We start from the raw sequence: 24,282 nt of genomic DNA on the forward strand, positions 1-24,282 counted from the left end.
GAAATAAATTTGTCTCGGGATTTTTAACATTTTCATACACCTTACAATTTTCTACTTCTTTTTCCATGTTGTCCTTATCTCAGACAGATTTAGGATATTGAACATGCACAGATAAGCCTCCATGACTACATACTTTGACAGATACACAGATAAGAATGTACTGTTAAAGTGATTTAGCAAGGTTGAGGTATTTAGGAACAGCTTTAAAGGTGCTTCAAAAGTGGTTTAGTACCACAAAGGCATCATTAAAGCATTTATAGGGGTTTTTTTGCTTCTTAAGGGGGGCCTGGGGTGGAGAAGAAATAGAAGAAGCAAGGAGGAAAGAAAGGGGATATAAATATAAAACCTCAAGATTAACTCAATGCCAAAAATAAGAAGTGAAGCATGGGAGTATGCCTAGGAATTTTCCCATCTAATTATTATTAATACACATCTATAATTTCTATAATTATAATTTATTTTCCTACAATTTTTTTTCTCATTTTTCTTCTTAAACACAATCCCTTGAACCTTCTCTTATTTTCTGTATACCAAGAAGTGGTTTGTGCAACTTAGAGAATGAAATGTTGAGAAATACTTTATTATTTCCCCCCAAGCTTCCTGAGTGATCAGATTGTCACCACAATAGCTATATTAGAAAAGATTGGGGATCTTGAGATGTTTTAAGCAACATCTTTAAAGAAACAATGTCTTTTCAGTACACAGTGGCAATTAAGCTGTCCACACACACACAAAAAAGCCCCAACCAAAAACCCCAAAACAAAACAGCAGTGTGCATCATAGAAGCATATAGTCCACAGCAAATTTGCTGCTCAGCTGGAGAAGATGAATTAGGTGCTAAACACAATTACATGCACAGCAGCTGCTTGTAAACACTGAGGGTCTTTATTTTCTAAAGACACCCCCATCAGATTGTAGAAAATAGCTTTTTCCAATGTGATAATATTTTTTAATTCTGGTAGAAGTATTCAATTTGTATTCACTTAAAAACCGCTCTTACTTCTGTGCAAGACATGCAGCATTCGAAGAAGTAACTTCAAGTAATTGATATTGTTACAGGTATATAAATTATTGTTACAAATTTGCAGATGTAAAATTTCTAATCTAATCACTGTCATTGTCTTAACTACAAAAGACTCAATGAGAACCTGTAAAATCTTTTGTAATAAAAGCAGAAATCCTTCAAAAACTTAAAAATGTTAGTCCCTGGGTTGGAAAAGCCTCTCTCTGTGAGACTAGTCTAACTAACCACAGGCGATGCAGAAGTCAACATCAGTTTTTACAGGCTATGATGCACATCTAGGCAACGTAAGAGATACACTTAGAATTTATTTCTTTCACTATGAAAGTAGGGCAAAATCCTATATTTTATTTGATGATGGAAGGTAGTTGTTAATTTTTTCTCTATAGCATTGCAGAAAGAAGGTACATAGCAGACATAGCCCACAAAAGTTTTATGAATAATCTTATTTACATTGTGCTTAGAAAGAAACAACATCTGTGACTGCTTTATAGTTTCTTTGTTTGCAGAGTAAATTTACCTGGTTTACAGGTTCCTGCTGAAAAACAGATGAAACATAAGATTCATCACAGCACTGTGTTCAGTTGTTGCCCTTTTGCTCATAAATACCTGGTCAGGCTTCAACAATTGAAGAGGATCGCAGCTCTTTGAAACAGTAATGGAAAAGCATGGAGGTGAGATTTAAAATGTGAGAAATTAATTTCCATAGCACAGCTGAGAGTAAAAGATAGTTACTTACTTGTGCAGTGCCTGCAGTTCCTAAAGAAATACCGTGTGAGAACTCCTTGGTTGCTGTGCTGGAGCTCTCGGTACAAAGCCTGGGACAAGTGTCAACCACTGCAGCAATGCCCTTGTCCTCTTGTGTTTCTAAACTGGTGGTGCACAAGGCTGGGGTAACCAAGCTGTCCGCACAAAATCCTAATGCCATCCAGCTCCAGCGCAGTGCAGGATTGAACTAAGAGGCCACAGAAGACATCTGTGTCCGGCACAGGTCAAAGAATTTGACCTGCTCTGCAAACAAGTCAGTCTCGTGTGTGTTTGTGCATCTATAGACATGCGTATACACATATACACACTAGAGCTTGTAGCTTCCCAGCACTAAATCCTTGCTAAAAACACTACTTAAATGGTGCTGGCACTGCAGTTGGGCCCCACTTCACTTCTCTCTTTGATGTAGTAACATAGTAATAGGTAAATGGAACAACTCCACTACTTCAATAAATTTGTTACTGAGAGGCACATTTCTGGGAGAAGCTACTTCAGCAGTCTGAATTCTTATCAAACTTGCTCCTTGATGCTGGGATCTTACCAGCCAGCTCAGAGCATACTTTGAATCATAAAGAAAGCCTCTCTGCATTATGTTTTTCAGTTGCAATCTTTACCCATGCATTAAGAAATGTTTGGGACACATTGCAAAACATCCAGGTGCCTGGAAAGCCTAAGAACAAGATGCAGCAACACATGATGACAGATGTATTTTCATGAAAGACTTGACATACGGAGTAAAAGGGCAGCGCAGGTTGGGAAAGAGATAAATATAAAATGGCATAGCTCATCTTTGCACTTAGATGAGCAGTCAAATCTGGTGCTTTGAAGCCATAGGGGACAGACGACAACATGAGGTCTGCTGCCCTGCTAAAAGCGATAGCGAGGTTTTTGCCCTGGATGAGGTTCTGCTGTACATTGTCTCTGTAAGAGAGCAGGTATATATACACCCCCAAAACCCTGAAGACTGCACTAAGATGACTGAGATGCATTTCAGTCATTCGGTTACTGCTGAACAACCTGGAAGACCAAAAATTGCCAGTTGTACTTCTTCAGGCGTTTCAGAGTAAAGCCAGGACTATCTGTGTGGCGCGATGGATGTTGTCCAGGCCTGGGGCTGTGCTGCTGCATTCCAGGATGCCCACAAGGATGTTCTAGCTACAAAGTGACCTTAGAGACAAAGGACATGAACTCTTCTCTCAGTATTCTGGCAATTTTTCAATGGGTTTTGACAGGGAGTCCTAATTAATAAAATCATATTTCACCATTAAGGCTGGTTCAATATCTTTATTTTCAGATTCCAGTGCAAGTGTTTTTTCCTGCCAGCGGGCTTCAGTTCAGAAGCCTTTTTGCTATTTCTATTGATCTTTCTTCCTCTTGAAGAACATCTTTATTTGCCCTCATTAACGCAGGCTGGGTTAAAAAGTCTTTTATGCTTCTGGTACTAGTGGTAACATGTACCATGATTTTGTTAGGACAACATCCCAGGACAAACCAGGAATTTGGGCAGCTGGAATTTGACTCCTTTCTCTTTGCCTGCCTCTAGAAATCTTCTTCAGTTGCTGGGGATGGATGTGATGGAGTCTAGCCTTATCAGGAGAGGAAGAAGCAGCATCAATGTGCACCGGACACAGTTGTTTTGTTTCCTTATCTGATAGCACAAAAACATTCTTTAAATGGTATCAATGTGATTACCTTGTGTGGACTTCAACTGAACACGTTAATTCAGCAGCTTAGGAAATACCACACAAACCTTCCTCACTTTCTCACTTCTCATGGATAGGGTGCTTCATGCCAAGCTCTGCATCTTTGATGTTCAACTCTGAGATAAGTCCAAGGCGATGTGACTAGTAAGATTTCTAGAATGTTGCCTAATTTACTGGATGATTCCCATGTGTTGCTCTGAGACATACTCATTGTATGACTGTCCATTAAACACACTCTTGACTCCAGATCACACGCACGGTCAAGGCTGAGATCAAAAGCTTTGGAATGTGGTGGGGGTTGCTTGGCCCTCATGTCCCTGTAATGAAGTTAGAAACCATGATACATTTCTGAGCTCCTTGATTCTACATTTCTTGGCCAGGAAACATGGAAATCCTCCTATGGCACCATAGCCACAAACCATGATGTTCTCAGTTGGACTGAGGATTATTGCTCCTAAAGATTATTAAAGCCCATGTGTTCCACGTGAAATATTTCCAGTTCATCAAACTGGCATTTTCTAGATTGCTTGAAAAATTTCTGCCTGTCTCTGATAGTAAACAGTAATTGTGTGAGTCTGATTTGCCCACTCGTGTCCTTTCCAGCCTCTTGACCTTCACCCAGCCTCAGCAGTGCAACGGCCAGTGCACTGGCACACACTGCAGAGGATGATTTTGGCTTTGTAAACAGAACATTCAGAACTACTCTATTGACAGGTGAAAAGGAATAGAGAGCTCATGTGTAGCGATGTTGACTCTGCTCTGCTAACACAAATAAAATACAAGAGGGGAAAAAACCCCTTTATTTTTATTGTTAGCATTTGAAGATAGCATACTGAATATGCTCTGGGATCACGTCTCCTGAGTCAAATAGCGCTGTATTTACCAACACTTTTCAGAGAAGAACGGCCTTTCAAGTGATGCTTTTAGCATCACACATCCTCCATTCTATTCTATTAGTTTTAACACTTCTCATGTTTAACTTTTGTTTTGAGTGCCAAATACACAGAAGAATTTCATTCATACTCTGAATGCCAGCATGTTCAGATGCACGGCAGTAGCCACTGGAAGCCCTTCTGCAACTCCGACATGGCATTACAAGTCTGTCTGGACCAAAACTCAAGGCCTCCCAACCCCACAACTGATGTCAGTCACCTTTATATGGATGTGCTTTTCAGTGCTCTTAGCTTACACTTTGTCCAGAAGCTGTCTGACTGCAGGAAGGACAACCAACTTCCAAAGACCGGGGATGAACCACAGCCCATGAGATGTTATGCATCCACAGCCTATGAGTTGTTATGCATCCACGTATCACACAGAAGTAAAGAGCACTGCGCTGACCAAAGGCTCTTAGCACTGAATTTGTACTGACTGGACTTCAGAAACACAACAAGGAACATGAGCAAAAAGATAATCACGTTCAGCTAATACACTTGTACCTAGAAATGGAGGGACCTCTGTACCTCAAAAGGCAGGCTTAGAATAAAATAGATTTGGGGCATTAGTAAGTAATGTAGCAGACACTGCGCCTTTTCTTTTTATTCTAGAGCTCTTCCACGAAGCATGAGCGGTCAAAATTCTCATCCCACCCTATTTTCACCCACAACTATTCTGATTTAAATGTAGGTATTGAATTTTTATGTTTGTATTAGACATTAGATGTATAATGGAAAGGAATCAGAGAAGAAGAAGAAAAGGAAGCCTTTTGCTGTGTTCAGAGGCTGGCCTACAGGCATAGCCGCAGAGAGCACCAGGATCTCAACAGTAAAACCAAAATTCTTCCTCCATTGAAGTTTCAAGCATTTTCATTTTTATTCCTTACTCTATTACTGGACTTGTGTTATTATAAACCATGTTTATTACGACTGTTATGTGAGTTTGCTGTGTGTTTTAATAAAATTCACTACCAGATAAACTAAAAAATAAACTACTTTGATCAGAATTAAACTATGAAATCAGAGTTCACGCGTAATACTTAACCCAAATAAAGAATTCATGGGAAACAGAATCTTGATATCATAATATTTATTGGAAAGGTATACAGGAAGAAAAAATCCATACATGTGTCTCAGGAAAGCCTAATTTCCCAATGGATACCACTCTGTTCGACTTGAATCTAAACTAACACTGTAGATTCTAATAGCATTTGGCAAGCTGCAGACATGTCATTTTTTAACTTAGGCTTACGTTTGAATTACCTGGAACTGAAATTTCCAGTGTGACCTTTTCAGGGCTTTGTTTAGGAACAAAAAGAGTTCTCAGGAGAGAGAAAAAATACCTTTAGAGAACAAGATATATTGTTGAGGGTGGGGGCTAAAATAGTACAGTGCTGCTGCTAGTCTAGAATTAGAGAAAACAATGACTGGGTATGTAAGCTTTGTTACCTTTAGCTGACAAAAGGGAATATATTTTTTTTAACATTTAAAACCAAATTTCTCATCTTTTGTACTGTGCTTTAAAGTACATATTTATTCCCCCTATGCCTGAAGCTTATAAAATGCAGGAAGGTGGCTTTTTTGTGCCTACAGTAACAGGCACATTAAAAATGTACATGCCAAACAGAATGTTTTTATTTGTGTGTTCAGTTCTGCAAGGAGTTCTGCACCAAAGAACTTAATCAATGAGATACAAAGCACCGATAACCTTTCAAAACAGATGCTGGAGTCTTTAATGACTGTCTAAAATTCCAGCTTATTAAGATCTCTGGTCACTAGATTTTTAATTTTTCCCCCCTCTAGGTTTGTTTATAGGAGAAGTGCAGAAAATCTGACTTGCAAAGTGCAATATCCTGTTCTGCTGTGTAGCCACATCTATATTGGAGCTATAGACTGTTCTTGTTCCTCATTTCCTTTATACTCTGGTAAGCTGCATAGACTGGCTTTTAAACTGCCTTTTCACTGCCAAGTGAAAATCTACAACAGGAAATTTCAACTGCGTATTTACACAGAAAAAAGTGGAAAGCATGGGAGAGCCAAACACAGCTTTGAGAATTTTTGTAGTGTGCTCAAAGTCACAAGCGGGGAAAAAAGCCAAAACAGATATGGTATCTAATTGTTAAATATTTACTTAATGCAATCATAATTTATTGAGGAAGAAGATGAAGAGTTCAAATATTTACTACAGATTATAGTATTATTTACTATAGATGGGGGTTAGCATTAATTTTGGGGAAGAAGACTGTTACATCAGATAAAGATCAGTTTATGTTATTTGAACTGGTTGTGCCCTTAATTTTCCACAAAGGCACGTTTCAAATTACACCATAGAATTAAACAGCTCCTCCTCTGATTTAGCCCTTTGCCTTTCGTTCCTCTTCTGCCTGTTTTATTTCCGGACGCAATGCCTGAGTGAGCGGTCCACCATTCAACACATGTCATTCTGATCCAAATGACAAAGGACAGGTTAATACAGTCTTTCCTCTACTGTACCAGCAGAGGCATGCCAAAAGGGCAGAAAAATCACTATATTTAGATTCATTCCCCCCTACCACTTGCGAGCCTGAAAACTGCCTCTGCGTATGGTTGGAGCAAGGGAAGGAGATGCCTCTCATCTCTGGGCACCTGATGGACTCCAGTTGGAAATTCTTGCAGGCAATAAAAACACTGATCTCAGAAAGAAGCTCAATGATCCTTGAGGTTTTGAAAGTCCATTTTTCCAATCTAGGCAGGTTTTGCCTGTGAAGGTAAAATTGGAGTAGGTGTGCTGTTTGCAATACAAGGTCCACGATATGGAAAAATTTGGAAAACGAAGGAGAGCTACCAGCATGTGCTCAGAGTGTCTGCAGGAATTAGCGAACATGCCAATTAGTAGTGGATGCTTACAAAACATCACTTTTGTCCTGTTTAATGGATCTAATTTATATGAAGTGTATTCAAAACATCACTTAAGGTTATTACCACATCTCTGAAATCATTTCATTCAACTGAATAACTGAAACGCTTTATGTACCTTTTATTAATGCATAAACATGATTAACTTGCACTTTACCCATATGAAATACTAAAACGTTAAAAGGAGCATAAAACCAGAAAATTACTGGACATTTCCTGGTTGTTGCAGAGTGAGATAGGCAGGTAGAACGAACCATGACCAACCTGTGACCCTTCCCTTCAATACTAATGCCTCTAATGAAATCTGATGTCAATCAGAAACCCTCATCAAAATGGCCCGATCATTTGCCATCAGTCCCTTAGAACAACATAACAATCTGAAAATTGAATAGGAAAAAAGTGTTTTGTTAAAGATTGTCCCAGCAAAGTGGCTGCCTTTATTATTTATGTCCCACTTATATGGCTAATGCTGTATCTGCTTTTGGTTGACTACGGTCAGATTAAATTTAGATCTAACATGAGGTACATACTGTTATACAGTCTACTCCAACTGAGATTCCATGCAGCGTTGTTAGAAATACATTATTTTTCCAAAGATGCAGAGTGAAGGCAATGTTATAATACTCTAATACAACTGAAACTTCTATTTCCCTTCCCAATAATGTTTTCCAATGCTGTGGTAACATGAATTACACTAATCCTCTCTGGACCAGAACAGAGGGCTTGAAGAATGAGCAGTATGAACTCCAGAATTCTGCTCCAGATCATTAAAAGAAACAAAAAACTGGGTTTTTTTTTTCTAAATAGCTTAACAAGGTAAGGAAAGATAAATGATACAGCAGGAGAGAGGGAAAAATTTGGCAGGGAAAAAAATTGTTTCAAACAATTTGAAAAAAAAAAGAGATTAAAGTAAATTTTGTATTAGTATTGATGGGGCCATGATACGGCTAAAAGCAGGTCTGCACTGTCCCATCTGGAGGGTCTGGGATTACATTGTCTCCATTTCTGTAGGCATTTAACTGGCTCCTTGTCTGACTGCTCTTTGGTTTACTGTTGCTTCGATTCTTACCTGCTTTTCACTACATGATATACTCACAGCTATAAGCAAACTGCTCATCAGCAGATCAAATGGATTTGTTATTTGGCCACATAAGTTCTTTTTTAATAATAGCATAAATACGTTTAAATGATGTATGCTGCTCTATGGCAGTACAACTGTTCAGATAGGACACACTCAGATCCTTTCCAGTTGCCCAAAAGAAAAACTTGAGATTCAGTCTGATCACAGAAAACATCAACTGGTGTGCCGAGGGAATTCATGGCTAAAGATAAAGTTTCCTGGGAAAGAAAAGAAAGTTGCTAATGTCTATAAAAAACATAAGAACTCGTTTACAGACTTTTGTATTTCCAAAATCTTGATTTCACATCTGATGTTTTACCAATTTGCTGGTTTTCAGTCTTTCTCTGCTCTTATGCTTTGGGCAGTGCCAGACCAAAAGTCTCTGTCATTCCAGGCCCATTTCCACAGAAAACCAGCAGCAGCTGCTTTCAGGTTGAATAACACTCCCACAGACTTGCCTTCTTAAAAGAATAGGAAAAACATGGGTATTTAGTCCCGGGAGAGTGTCTAGTGAATGGTACTTGTTTTACAACTGCTGGCTCAGAAAGCACTGTGGGCTCCTGAATGCTAACAGCGAGAGGTAACCCCCAGTCTGCAAACGGATTTTGAAGTACAGTTGTCTCCTGTGCCAGGAACTGCTAAAGCAATGGGCAAATCCTGCCCCATGCCAACAGCAATGGGACCGGTGTGCCTCAAAGGCTGTGCTTCAACACTCTGTGGTGAACTGAGAGGGGAGAGCAGCAGACACAAAGACTCAGTTTCCCCAATCTATACTGAGCTCGAGCTACCCCTAATGCAAGCAGGGAGCAGCAGACAAGGTCTCTCTCATTGACACGCCTAGTGTGGTAGTTACTTGAAGGAGCCAGAGACTCAGCGGAGTCCTGTCTCAACCACTCTATTAATATCTACAAGAGCATAGAGAGTAGCAGGTGCCTAACCCTGTCTGCACAGCAAGAGAGATGTGGGGGGAGCATGCCTCCCGCCCGCTGACAGCACGGCTGCAGTCCCCTTGCAGCGCACATCCTCTGAATTCTGTCCAAGCATTGCAGCATTGTCTTTGCAGCACAGACTTCAGTTTAAAAGTCATCTTCTGGCACTCAATTTGCAGAATAGCTGGCTGTTTGGCACCCTCTGCACCAGATGTTATCTTGTAAACTAAATGCACAAATGCTTATTCCATTCTCACAATAAAAAAATAATCAGGGTTAGCACTTAATTCTGTTTCAAAGTTAATAATATTTAAGATTTATAACTATATAACAGAAGCATGTTAATTCCATAACTGTGCTAAAAAAAAGCATGTAGCTCAGGAATGAAGCAAAATGTGTCATAAATATGGCTAACAATAAGGATTTAATTTATTAGCAGTTTTGGCAGAACAACTGCAAAGATGATTGCGGTTGTGAAGCACGTTTGTCATTTCACAAAGGAGAGGCTGTTGCTCAATATAATAACAATACTAGGTTTATTTTTTTTTTTTAAGTATTCAAAAAATATCTGCCTGAAAGATTCTCCAGATTAGATAGTTTGTCTGTAATCTCAAGGCAGATTTCACGCCGTTAGTTAAGAGAGTCAAACAGACCAGACACCAAGGAGCACTGCGTCACTGTTATATTTATGAGGCCAGTTATGGCTTCATCGTAATCAGAAGTTTTATGGAAGATGGAAGAGTTCTGAGACCCCTGTTTGATAGAAGGATGACTAGGGCGCTTCATTTTCCTTTTTTTACTCCTTCAGCATGTCCACTTCTATCCTAAGTGTGATAGATGGGAAAAACTAGACACCAAAACAGCAAAAGGTTAAACTAATCGTAAATCATTGCACACCATCAATTTATGTATTTATCCTACTTTGCGTATCTAAAGTCGAATAAAGTGCCTGGAGATTTTTGGTTGAGCAGACTGAATTAATGAAAACAATTTCCTAAAATAAAATATAAGCATTGTCAAGAGTTCTTAAATAGAAGTCCAGCAAGATTAGTTTCCATCTCAAAAAGAGCAGAAAATTGGTTTCTTCAGATCCCCAATCAAATGCGCCAATAAGTGAAATTTTGCCTATTGAAACAGAAAAACAGAATACTGAGAAATGTGATAATCCTGCAAGGTAAAAAGGTTTTATATCATAATCACTGCTGTCACCACAAGGTTAGTGAGACAATTTATATTAACTACACCAGTTTGTTCATCACTCCTCAACATTTCATTCATTCAAGACCAGTCCCTGTTTTTCTTTCCCACTTAATCAAATGTCGAAGGTCAGTCATTGATTATGGATATACCATTATGGATATACCATTCCCCAAACCTCACATACTTCCCTTCCTTACTTTTGGCAACTTCTCTTTAACTGAAAAAGGAAAATATAAAGCAGACACTGAAACATTCACCCTGAGTATACTTCTTCACATGCATTCAAATTCACAGAACAACTACAGGAAACAGCCAATATGATTATTATTATTATTTTTATTTTTTAAGAAAGACTCAAAGTATCAGTCACAGTAATAGAAGAGAGCTGGTAGGAAATTACACATACATGAAGATCTACAGGGAGCCCTGCTCAGTGATGTTGGTCTAATATCTTGACCCCAAAACTACAAAATATGTGCCATTAAGAAGATTCTCTTTTTTAACACCACCTTTTCTACTGCAAATTACTATCATGTTTAAGACAAGGGGGACACACATTTCCCTCCGTACCTTGTGGTCCCAGCTGCTTCAAAGGCTGATGGGCACCACTGATGTCTAGCACAAACCACAACAACCTTCATGCTGTTCAAATGTGAGCCAGAAGATGAATGCTGCCATGCAATACGATGCGGGGAACGCAAGTCATGCTTTTGTACCAAATATTCTCTGCTATGCTGTGCTTGATGGCTGAAGCTGAAGATCACATCCAAGCTGCTGAAGATGTCCCCCAGAAACTAGCAACTGAAAGTGTTGCTTCAGAAGGGAGAGCCACCCTGCAGGAAGACCTGGATAGGCTGGAAGAGTGGGCTAACAAGAACCTCATGAAGTTCAACAAAGACAAATATAAGGTCTTGCACCTGCAAAAACATAATCCAGGAGTGCAGCACAGGCTGGGATCTATCTGGCTGGTGGTGCAGCTCTGTGGAAAGGGTCCTGGGGGTTCTGGTGGACAAGAAGATCACTATGAGTGAACAGTGTGATGCTGCGGCAAAGAAAATCAACAGGACTCTGGGTTGCATCAACTTGCCAGCAGAGATAAAGAAGTCATTATTCTACTCTACTCAGTGCTTGTCAGGCCACACCTGGAACAGTGTGTTCAGTTTTGGTCCCTGCTATACAAAAAAGGCTGGAGAGGGTCCAGAGAAGGGCCACAAAGATGATTAAAGGACTGGGGAGCCTGCCATATGAAGAAAGGCTGAGAGAATTGGGTTTGTTCAGCCTTGGGAAAAGGCGGCTTAGAGGATACCTTACCACAATGTATTAAATGTATTTAAATGTATTAAATTAAATTATTATTATTATTAATTAAATTATTAAATGTATTTAAAGGGTGGCTACCTAGAAGATGAAGACTGCCTTTTTACAAGGAGTCATGAACAAGACAAGGAGTAAGGGGTACAAGTTACTCCTGGGGAGATTCCGACTGGACAAAAAAGGAAAATTTTTCACAATGACAACTATTAGCCTTTGGAATAATCTCCCCAGGGAAGAGGTAGACTCCCCAATGTTGGACACTTTTAAGATTCAGCTAGACAGGGTCTTCTTCTCTAGACTAGGGTTGTCTTCTCTAGACTGTTCTTTTGCCAAGAAAGGTTGGACGAGATGATCCTTGAGGTCCCTTCCAACCTGGTATTCTATGATCCTATGATTTGCTTTGGTAACTGAATTAAAATTGTTTGGTCTAATTGCCAGAGAACTGGGAAGACGTGAAAATAAAATAATTGACAGATGACAGATAGGGCGTAAAAGGAACATTCAGAAGAGCAGAAAAACCAATACACATTTTATTAATCTACACTGACTGTGGAGGAATTTCAGGAATTTCAGGAAGCTCTCATGGTGGAAATTTTCAAATGTGACACTGAAAGGATCTGTCCCCAGATGACATGCCAGTAAAAGGCATTATGGAGCAAACAGACAGATCAGTAACTGGAAGGTGGTATTCAACCATGAGGTCAAAGGGCAATGAAAGATAAAGTGGCACAACTATTAATTACAGCATATAAGTCTTCATGAGAGACCAGTCTGGTACCAGCACTGCGCAAAATGTAAGGCCAATTTTTTTAAAGGATTTGACAAGGGTTCTTGGGAACTATAGACCAGAAAGCCTCATGTCCAAAAGAGACAAATTGCTAAAGACTATAAAAAAGAATTTACTTAGTGGGCACAGGGATAAAAATTAACAGAGTCAACACAGTTTCTGTAGAGATGAAGTCATACTTTACCATCACATTGGCAGTCCTTGAAAGAACTACTGTGCAAATGGACAAGGCAAATTTGGCTAATACAGTCAGGAATTCAGCAAAATCTCTCATCCAAAGGGTCTCAAAAAATCCAAACACCTACAGGATAAGAATTAAGTCCTCAAAAGGATGCAAGTTTGACTTAGAAAAAGGAAACACAAAGTACATATCAATTTTCACAATGAAAAGAGGTCACCAGTGATGTTCGGAGGGGAGTGGTGTGGTGACCCCAGATACTGAACATAGTTATTAGTGAAGCTGAAAGGCATTAACCAGTATGGTAACAAAGCTTGTAGATGGAACTAATTTGCTCTGGAAAGTATAGATGAGGGCAACTGGAGCAGTACCGCAACAGGACTTGAAGTCATGTCAAAACTAGGAAGACACAAGGATCAGCAGGAGCGGACCTGTACAGTGAAACAGTTGCTGCTGAAGTCCATACACGATCACCATTTCAGGATTGTTTACGGGGTATTTTTATTTATATATTTAATTTGGACTAGTTCCAGCCAGCTTCTATCGATTGAATGTCTGCAGACAGGGCACTCAAGTTGCACTTCTGGAGCTTCTCTTTTGGTTTAATTACATCTCAACGGAGTCCAGTCCATGGGCTCTCAGATCATCTTCAGCATGTACAAATGCACAGTAAGTGGAGATGACCAGCAGATTTGCTTCAGAAGCACTCTCCTGCTCCTGCACCACCGATACAGATACACTCTGTGACACTCAGGGACCATGCAATAAAATACCAGGTAAAAATGAAGACAGGTAAATTTAGAGTGCTGGACATGTGGAAAAAAACAACAATCATGACTTTGTACACAGGGAGATGAAGTCTGGGTAGACTATTATCATGCACACATGAGATCTGAGTCACAATAGTTAGCCCTACAAACAGCTCGGCTCCGTGCTTATGAAAGCACTAGGAAAGGAAAAGAAAACAAACAGAAATATCATCCTCTCGTTGTAAAAATGTCAACCTTATCTCCTGTTTTCTCCACCCTCAGAAGATACGGTAAAATTGAATAGACTGGTAGGAGGGTGGCAAGTACACTGAATGGCAAGAAGCAGCTTCCAGGTGAAAACAACTACTCAAGGAGGGGCTTTTCAGCCTGGAAAAGAGATGGCTGAGGGTGGGATATGACAGACATTCACAGAATTACTAGGGGAATGGAAAGGGTGGAAAGGAACAACTAACTGCTAGGTCTGTCTGAAGATACCGAGAAGAACAGGGGCATACCACATGAAACTAGCATGTGGTAGCTTCAGAACTAGCAAAAAGATGTGGTTCTTCATACAGCACATTGTTAAACTGCGTGCAAGTCCTCGCCACGGGAAGCTGTAACTGCTGGAAGTTTACATGTGCTGAAAACCTGACTGGACCAATTCACAGGAATGATAACCTGTCAAGGGCTATCGCCTCTGGCTCAGCTAGTCTTCGAGGAACGAGGTGCTACAATACAAAGTATTTTTTGGAAATAACCATACCTGCCTGCCCTCTTCTTGTACTCTTTCCTAGGCATTAATTTCAGAGCTGAAGGCCGAGTATTGTGTTAGACCGACTTTTGATCTGACCCAGCGTGGCTGTTCCTGCATTTGTATTAGCCTTTCAGTCACTAGTCAATGGTACTAGTTCACTAAATAAAAAATCGGAAGTTGACTCTGAACAGAAAAAAAGAGGTTGACTCAACAGAAATTTGATTTCTTTTTATTTACCCTGGAACACGATACTTGAGACTTAGATTTATAACCCAAATTTGTTCTGGGAAAAGAGTTTACATGTCACAGCCCCACATGAAGATGATGGAAAACTATAAATGTCACAGAAAATACATTTCTGGAAGTCTAAAGTTGTCTTTCAGCATTCAGAATTGTAATTTTTCAATGTATTTATTCCTTCCCAATGAAATTTCCTAGCAAATGATCATGCTTTTAGCATGCTAAGATCAATTTGATTAAAATTTCATATACATGATGGAAAAAGAAATATGTCAGTAAAGCATGTCAGTTATTAATAACACACTCTAAATTATGGTAGGCTGAACATTCTCAGCAGGCTGGAGGATTTGATTGTAGTGTTTTGAGTCTGTCTTAAAGAATTGCACATTTTGCCTTTCGGACAATATTTATTACACCTTAGAGAGCACAAACAAATACTTTTACAAAAACAATCATTTAATAGTAGTTATTCCTTTTTCTCTTTTTTTTTTCCGCCTTTTTTTTTTTACCTTTACAAAGCCTTTTGGAAAGAGTTGGAACAGCTTCCCTGTTTCGGGTCTTCCCATATTTCTTTCTCCTATCAAAGATGAATTTGGGAACAGTTTGCAAAAGTCCTGTTTTCCCCCACCCCTTGAAACCCACATGGTAATTACCCTAACCTAAAATTATCCAATTTTGAAATGCGTTCATTTACAGCTTCAAATAAAATATTGATATTTGGTGCCAGGGTTGAGTTATTATAAAAAGCATTTGGTCCCTGTATTTTGCAAACTGTGATTTTTCATATTTATAACAGAGTCCAAAAGACTACATAAGTTGGCTGGGTGTCACTAATGATAATAACTATTGCTCCCAGCTGTTTTTTCTCTAAATACGGGACACAACTGCAATAATATCTGCATCTGCCACCATTTGGCTTCCCTCTTTTTTGAGGGGGAATCGTATAAGTCCTGATTAACTGTGAACACGATTAGTTTATTGAACAAGTCCCATACACAAACAAGAAAAACATAATTAAAAAATGATGACAGCATCTTGATGAAAGTGGTTATTTCAAGTAAACCGGTGCCTCCTGGGTTTTTTGCCACCTTCTTTAACCATTACCACTCACTAAAATTCTAGTTTCATAGAGTTGCTATGAACAAGTGGTTAATAAGGCAGCTGTCTATGGCTTCAGTCACTCTATGTAAACTAAGCTATTATTTTGGAAGTAATGACATAACTCACAAGGAAAAGGTGATTAATCCATCACATAAACTAGGACACGTCAGACTATGACTATAAATGTGCATTATTCATTTGATCCAATTATTGTTCCAGGTATTGCTACAGCAGAGACTTTCCATTTTTTTTTCAATCTGGATTTTAAACCCTTACAGGAAGAAAAAAGAAAAATGGAAAAAAACAAATCAGAGGTGTGGTTAGATGATAGAAAGTAACTCTGATGTGGCATTATGGGTGCCACACAAAACTATGTCTCAGTGGCTTTGCCAGCTGTGGAAGATATGTGTGGCATTCAACAAGCGACTTTAACACAACTACAGCTTAGATATTGCTCAACCACAAGCATAGAAAAGACCAAGTCATGCCCTGCATTAGGCCCAGCCTTTCTAGTTCCTATAGGTTTTATATCTACCTCTGGGATACCCGAACCCCTCAGTCAGTTGATACCCTGTCCTGACTTGGGCCTTGGACTACTACTGGGGTATAACTGCTGCTGTGGCAGCAGTTTTGGACCCCAGAGATGTCTCATGCCACAGCGAAGTCCCTTCCTTACACCCTGAGGCATTCCTCGGCCACAGTCTCTGCAGGGGAAGGCACCTGCCCTGCTTGTTGTAGCCTGCATATGAAAATTACCAGTATTTTGCCTTCGGCATCCATCCTGAAAAGAAATGGTTTGGGTCCACACAAATGCTTGCAGTGACACTTCCAGTGATCTAATTGCTTTTGCCAAAGCAAGAGCTGAGGCATAGTAATGCTTCTGTATTCAGCCTATAGGTAACAGTATCTCACTGCTCTCTGGCCCAGAAGCAGCCAGCCATTCATAATCATGAGGGCAGTCATCACAGCACGAAAGGTTTAAATGGTGGTACATTAAACTCAGGTTACTTTAGAAGCTGTAGTCACATGCAAGCAGGTTGCAATCGAGAGTTTGGAAATCTGGGCTGATGAAGCCTCATGAAAGTGCAGTGCTGTACATATAGCACGTATATAGATGGAGATATAATGATAACTGCATGTTAAGTGCTTAGGGACTTGCTGCAGTGCTCACATTATAGGATGGGTGAGCTTTATTCTTAATTACCATGACTTGATGCACTCTACAGCGAAACAGAATTGCGTCCTAAACTTTGCCACAGTCCAACATGCTCCAGCAAACTGAAAATCCTATGTCATGCAGGAGCCTTTGCCATGGTTATACTTTTCTATGAGGCATTAAAAAGAGGCCCCTGAAGAAAGTAAACTAGAAGTCTGAAATACTTTATCACTTTGGAACAGCAAATCCTGTACTTATTTTGAGGCTGGAAATGATATCTCAGGCACAATCAAAAGTAAAGTATGAAAAATTAAAGAACTCTTTAAACACAGACGTTGCCCCAGCTTCTACTAAGCATCCAGTTGCAGAGAATTAATTGTTAACACATATGCAGTTCTTAAATATACTTGCTATTTAAATTTCCCAACAAATGGACTTGAAGTTTTGTTGACATCAAAAGAATTATAAGAAAGGAATGGGAGACTGAATTTATGATTAAGAAAAGCAGACACATTCATTTTCTTTCCAAAGCAAAGCTCCATAAGTAAACCACACTATGGCTGCTGAAGTTATTCAGTGATGGAGAGTTTAGATTAGCATGCAAACAAGAAAATGACTACATAAAAGATAACCTGAGTACCACGACTGTATTTTATGCAGAAACTAGTTATAGAAGTGCTGCATAAATGATCCCCATAGGGATAATTTAAGGAAAATAATCTGAGATATTTACGTACCTGACAAACATTCAAGACTCCGGGAGATTTTTCTGCTGTTTATATGCCCATCGTCTAAGCCTACAATGCTTGCCCACGATATCCAAGGTCAGGTGGACCATAGCAGCCACCCTTGGCAGTGGAAACAGCCTGGCTATGTGAGAAGGGCTAATCAGCCCAGGTGCAATATCACACTAAAACAGCCTCCCAGCACCATGGCTAGTGTCTTCACACAGCTCAGGTGTTACTGCAGTCTGCCATATAGACACATCCTAGGGTGCTAAAGCTAGCAGGACAGCTGGCCTCCAGACTATGTACATTAACATTTCATCTAGGCAATGGTCTGTAAGCTCATTGCAAAATGTTCACAGCCCAGAGGATGCATCCCCCTCGTCTTCATGTTTTGTGCCCTACACCTCTCCAAAAGATTGCTTCAACCTTATCAGCCTCCATCCTTCCCTCCTATTGCACATCTCTTCCCGCTGAAATACCATCTCCTACCTTGCTCCTGCATCCTCAGTCTGGAGGTCCTGCTGGCACAGTGGAATACATAGCAGAGATAGAAGTTGCTGCTTCATACTAGAAGCATCACACATATCACAGCATTGTACATTGATCCTGTGCCTATTTATTCTATTTTCTTACCTTGCAGTGCTGGCAAGCCACTTCTGCATTTTGGGCAGCAGCACTAGCACTGGATAATCAGCAAAAGAGACACATTGCAAGAGCTTAGGAGTCACATGCATTTCGCAACCTGGAGTTTGGCCATCGTCATCATAAAATGAGAATGGACCAGGTGTAGAAAAAGGCTGCAAACATCAGTTTGGAGTGGGCTTTTTTTTTTCTTGAAGGGAGATTAGAGGGGCTTAGATTGTTTAGTCTAGCAAAATGAAGAGGAACAGCTAAGGGGAAAAGTAAGGGAGGATATGTTTACTCTCTGTTAAATATTAATTAATACTCTATTAATTATTAATAAAGAACTATTCAGGATAAAAGGTAATGGTGTCACAAAACAAATGGATAAAGGTTGCTCATGAACATATTTAGGCTAGGAACACTAATAAGGTTCCTAGCCATTAACTTGGTTTGGAATCAGCCTTCCAATGGGAAAAGTGGAAAGAAAAGGCCTCAAACACTTCTAAAATTAAGCCTTTATGAAGAGACTGTATGTCTGTGAACTCCATGCACCAAGAGATAGTTCAAGCCTTATATCCCAAAGCTGTTATTCTTTCATCTCCCTGATAAGGGGAGATGCTAATCCCTAGTTTTTAATGTCCTTTCCTAAATCCCGGGCAAAGACAAAGTCAGAGTATTTTGTTTTCTAAATACAGGGAGAAAAAAACATAGCCTCAGAGGATTTTGATCACTGCTACTTGTGCTTTATATGATGAAGTCCACTTTCAGTATGAGCTGGAATGAGACCTCTATGTCGTCAACTGACCTGCTGTCAGATGTTTACGGGACTTCACAGCTACCACCCTGGCCTGACTTTGAACTAGTAGACTATGAAGCTTATCTTCAATCTCTGCAACTGCACAGTTATCCTACGATCCACCTCAAACACATGGAACCATCACCAGAAGCATAAAAAGAGATAGTGATTACAACATCAGTGGGGGATGCTCCAAATGAAATTTTCAAGAAATTGTTTAAATCTCAGTTGTAGTACTAGACTGACAACCTTGCCTATTGAATGATGTTGTGGTCACTGCTCTGTTATAAACACACAATTGATATTTATAATACAGAGGTGACATTTAATATTTACACAGAAACATACACATTACAAAAAGTTGTTCCCTGGTACGAGTTATCCAGCATGAAGTAAGGATTTATTCTGAACATTGTGTCAAGTGCACTGGGATATATCATCACATCAAAATACACAGTTTTTACTTCTGCTGTGCTCTGCTGGAATAGGATTTAACTTCTGTGTGAGAAGTAAGAGTAGAGAAGTCAAAGACATTTTGAATAGAAGGGGGAAGTGCACCAGAAAGATCAAAAAAAGAGATCAAAAGGAAAAGCCAAGTTTTCACCAATAATTTCAAAGAAGAGTGTTAAGAAAATAAATGTGGGTATAGGCACACGGGAGAAGGACTGTGATAGTTTATGGAACGTAGGGAATCTTTAAAGACTGAATCTTGGACTTAATCCCATTTAGAAAAAATATTTCTGTCTAATAGCAGTTTCATAAACCTCTTAGAAGTTTTAGTACAGTTCCCAGTGAGAAAAGAATCCACAGAATGAACCAATATGTGGCATTTGACAGCATTATCAAAAGGCTCATATACTCAGAGAGCCTTGCAATCGCAGCCACTCCATCCCCAGCAAGCAGTTCTTTAAAAACTGGCTGGAGGTGCACCATTTTGCAGTCACGAACAATTTGCCCGCATCCTCCTTCCCCTTCAGTTGCATTTGCTTTCTGGTTCAACACCTAACTACAAATCATACATCATAAAATTTAAATGTACGACTGAAACTCCACAAACAAATCCCAGGTTCCCAGGTTAGCCACACTGATCCCTTGCTCTTCAGTTATGACTTAAACTCAGTTCAGTCACTCCACTTTCAAGGCAGTTGGGTAGCCAAAAGAATTTCCACATTTCCCACCCACCCACCCCCAAAACAGGTGCTTCCATATTTTCTTTGCTCTATAGGCATATAAAAGTAATTATAGAGGGTCACCAGCCACAATTAGTGAGATATTAGTTTAGTCTGTGGAGGCAGAAATGTCAGTCTCTCCACCTCATGGTACTGTGCCTGGTGTCCAGCAATTTCAACAGCTGTAACTGGAAGTTTTATGGAATAAACGATGAACACTAGATAAGAAAAACAAATTGAGAAAACCAAAAACCCACAATGCTAGAAAATGCACAAACTATTCCAGTTTCATGATTTTCAAGGTATGTGGGTTTTTTTGGCTTACATTTATTCTGTGTTTAGGTCCTATAGGAGCACTACCCACTATAAACAAGGAAAAACTAACCCCTGCTTCTAAACAACTCTTTCTGTACTGGTATTTCTGACCGAAAAAGATGATGGGTATACAAAATGAATGTGGCAAGTTGCTAAACTCTGCTTACAAACCAGTTCCCCACAGAAGCCACAGATGTGTATTGAGATGGGCAGATTCAGCAAGCAGGATAGAAATCCAGCAATCTGTTGAGCCTTCATATGTTCTATCAATCGTATTTACATATGACTGCCTAGTGAAGTGTATTAGACTAAATGTCTTAACCCTTTCAATACCTGCCTCAGCTGAAGCTCAATTCCTTGCTACACAGAATGGGGTTAGGAAGGATTTCACCTTGTGAAGAAAACTGGTGTGATACCAACAGCTCTACTCCATTAGGAGGGGGTGTGCAACTGATTGCTGGAACCATTGATTGATTTTGTTTGTTTGTTTGTTTGTTTGTTTGTTTTAATTATCCTCCTTCAGATGCCTGTCTGTGATTTGATGTCAAGCTACTCAGAAATTAATGCAATGATCGTGTCCTACCCTCACCTTATATAGTACTCAGCAGTGGAGATGAGTTGAGAAATGAAAGAGAAAAGGGGAAAAGAAAGAGTAGCTGCAATGAGATAAACGGAGCAGGTCCTGATCCTCCGAGGAGCTGAGCACCTCGCAATGCCCTGCGTGACAAACTGGGAGCAGAGGCAGCACACCAGATCTGCATCTACCCGAAAACAAAAAGGACCATTTAGCCACCTGCCAGATATTTCTGACGTCCTATAGAAGGAACATTGCTCTCCCTGATTTACAAACCACAAGTTAAACTGCAATACTGTATCCAGAGAAGTTTCCAGTCAGGAATGAATGTAATTGCAAACTGGCTACTGTTTGTTTTTAAATGACTAAAATACCAAAGTAATCTCAGGAAGTCCTCTGGAAAATGGGATTTTTAATGAAAAATATTTGCTGACCCATAGAAAAATGAGAGTACAGTTTGTGTTCCTATTTGTCTTTTATGGTGCTTGACAAATTGACACACAATTGTTAATTATGGGCACTGAGCACCACACGATTATGCATAAAATATTCCAGCTGATTAGAGCATAAGTCCAATAGCATTTGCAGGAAATTAAGTAGCATTCTTACAGATACTGAAGCCTACGGATTTTGAATCATGACATAATTAAATTTCTGAAGCAGATATTTGAAATGTTCTTAATTTTTAGCTAGCATTTAACCACATCACAACCTGAGAGTGTTCTCTGGAGACTGCAGACATTAACAGCCACTGCGTGACACAAATCTGCAGATTACTGAAAATGATTCAAAAGAGTCTAATCTTTGACATTCACTTCTGTAGGGTATTTTCTGGATTCTTCTCCAAAACAGAGAAAAGAGAAAAGTTAGTTTTCACTTTGGGCATGTCAAAAAAATGGGAGAACACCCAATACATTTGGGATGAAACCGCTACAACAACACAGTAGCCAGAAGTGGAGAAGGCCACACACAACAATCTTTTTTTCTCCGTACTAAAACCTGTGGGAATGTGTTCATGACCTCCTCTTCCTCACCAGAGCTGTGCTAGTCTTGTGTCCTCTCTCTGGACAGGTCCAGTCCCTGTGCTGGCACCGTCTGCTCCCAGGCAGGATAAGGATAAGGATGGAGAGGATCACCTACAGGAGTGATGCTTACTGGGGAGGAAGCTCATTGGCACTACATTTTCCGTCTCTGCCTCCTCTCCAGTGCTGCTCTACATGTCAGGAGCAGCACAGTTTAAAAGAGAGGTAGTTTAAAATCCATTATATACACAAAGACATCCAAAAATTCATGCATTGGGGACAAGCTTCAGAAGACAAATACAGTGGTATCGATAGAGGGCAACAGGCAAAGCGTGTTAAAAAGGCAAACAGTGATTGAACCCAAACATACATCAAAAAATAAAATTTTTAGTGTAACCTCAAAGGAGAAGTGTCTTCTGAAATGAAAATCCAAAATGAAAAAGAAAAAAAAGAGTGTAGATTTGTCAGAGATTTATTTCCTACACATGACATCTTATTTGTGACAAATAATAGGAATATACTCTGTGTTTTCATGTGTTAATTGTAAGCTAAATATATTATGAATCTACATGATTTTCTCAGCTCTGGAAGGCTTGTTGTTCCTTCAGCTTTGGCACACCAGTCCAAACACATCAATTCAAAGGGTCAGCCAGACATTACAAGGCAGACAAAACGGTGCCCTGGAAAGCCTATGCCTCAGAAAGTCACTTGAAATTCACAATTTTTCTAGTTCCTTACTCAAGAAACAGAGATAACCACACACACTATTCCTCTAGAACTCTGAACACGGGCTTGTATGTCTGGTATTGCTCAGCTCTGAGAAGTAAGTGACTGCTAACAAAACATTTTCAAAGAGAACAAATACAGATAAGCTGCTCAGCGCAGTCAAGGGTCTTATATTCAGTGCAGTAGATGTTTCTAGTTCAGGCTGAAGATATAATTCAACCGTGTTAAGATAAACTCTTGCACAGACACAAATATTTTAATATTCAACTGTAGATAATGCTTCTTGTGGGTCCTGAACTCACTCTGCCTTGAGAGAGCTGCAAAGGATCCTCACCAGATTCCCTTTGCACCAAGCGCTGCCTACACTACTGATCAGCTATGGCCCCAGTGGCTTGGTCTTGCTGAAGCACAGAGATTGTCAGTGCACACCAAGAGACACCAGGAGATGGTGAGCTTGTTAGAATGACTGGAAATCCTCCAAAATAAACCATAGAGGCACAAAGGTACCTCTGCTCTATACTTATCCCCTTCCATGGAGGTTTCATCCCCATCACAATATTGATAAAGCATTTTACTACTCAGCATCATGTTCCCAGCTGCCCGGCACCCACAGACATGGGTTTTCAGAAGAGCTCAGTTCCTTCCTCACCGTGTTTTCCAAATTAAAGTAGCATCTTTCAACACAGCAGAGCTCCCCACAGCTCCCTCATCAATATTTATAGAGAGGATTTCTGGATAGCTTAACCTTCTCCGCCGCATCCTTTTGAAACCCCCGGGTGCACGCTCAGGGCTCAGGATGGAATCCGAACCTTCCTGAAAAATGCCTCCTGCTGTGACCTTTGAGTATATTTGAGAACGGGCAGGTAGTTAGACATCTCCTTGTCAAAGCCAGTGAAAGTACTGCCATCCTTTTCAGTGGAGGTAAGATATGGAAAGTAATGAGTGTTTGGGACGGGAAAAAAAAATTCTACTTTCCATAGAGTTTGTTTTTAGCAGATAACTGTAGGATTTTAACAGCTACCTGCAACCACTTTTGACATACAGTGTAAAGCACTGGATATATTATAGTCTATATTGCTTAGTATCTGTAGCGTCCTATTAACAGAACTTGAGCAGATAATTAATGTTTAGGAGGAGAACACTGGAATAAGAACATGCAAAATGGACACAAGCTGGGAGGAGAAGGTGGAAGGAAGAAGACCCTCCATGCTTGGGGGTGGCTTGGCAGGGAAAGGGGAGAAGGACAAAAGAAAAAGAGAGGACGCATGAAAAGTGGGTGAAGACACATGACTGAAGATCGTAACATGGAAATTATCTAGTGCTAATGCCTTATTTTCCCCTGCTATCCTGGAGAACCTTGAATTCCTAAAACAAATAGGCTTGCAAAAACACTTGTTCAGACTGCAGCCAGTTTAGATCACTGTATGGCTCACCCATCGAGGGCCACAAAGGCAAGTGTTAATGAGTGGTTTGCAAAATGC

At 39.9% G+C, this 24,282-nt stretch overlaps 1 protein-coding gene across 9 annotated transcripts in view; it reads right to left on the reverse strand.

The window, feature by feature from the left end:
* ENOX1 (ecto-NOX disulfide-thiol exchanger 1) overlaps nucleotides 1-24,282 on the reverse strand; it is a 378,888-nt gene that overhangs the window by 197,337 nt on the left and 157,269 nt on the right. The window contains exon 1 of one of the 9 annotated variants that reach the window (XM_064440828.1): nucleotides 18,209-18,434. The exons of the other annotated variants lie outside the window; for them this stretch is intronic. The gene's annotated coding sequence lies outside the window, so the exon portion shown is untranslated. Of the gene's footprint in view, nucleotides 1-18,208; nucleotides 18,435-24,282 lie in introns of those variants that run through there. 9 annotated transcript variants of the gene reach the window in all.

The sequence above is a fragment of the Phalacrocorax carbo genome, chromosome 1 (assembly GCF_963921805.1).
Source record: "Phalacrocorax carbo chromosome 1, bPhaCar2.1, whole genome shotgun sequence".
Classification (NCBI taxonomy): domain Eukaryota; kingdom Metazoa; phylum Chordata; class Aves; order Suliformes; family Phalacrocoracidae; genus Phalacrocorax; species Phalacrocorax carbo.